This window comes from Penaeus monodon, chromosome 22 (genome assembly GCF_015228065.2).
Source record: "Penaeus monodon isolate SGIC_2016 chromosome 22, NSTDA_Pmon_1, whole genome shotgun sequence".
Classification (NCBI taxonomy): Eukaryota; Metazoa; Arthropoda; class Malacostraca; order Decapoda; family Penaeidae; genus Penaeus; species Penaeus monodon.
Window position 1 is genome coordinate 13,035,592 of NC_051407.1, and position 261 is coordinate 13,035,852.

Here is a 261-nt window from a genome sequence, read left to right on the forward strand (position 1 = left end):
GATTCCCTTGCCCTGCCTTTCTCCTTTAACTAATTTCATGCCCGACCGTCCATCTGCTGTTTAATTTACTGTCATTATGAGAAGCAATTAACACGTGGCCGCCTCTACACCTGCAGACTTGATGTTGCTCTCCTGATGTAGCAGCAGGCCGAGGGAACAATCTCGATTTCTTTCTTGGTTACTTTCGTGAGGGAAATAAAAATATCTCAGAAATTGCTGAACTAATTGATATTCATGTACTAGTGAGGTTACGACATAATT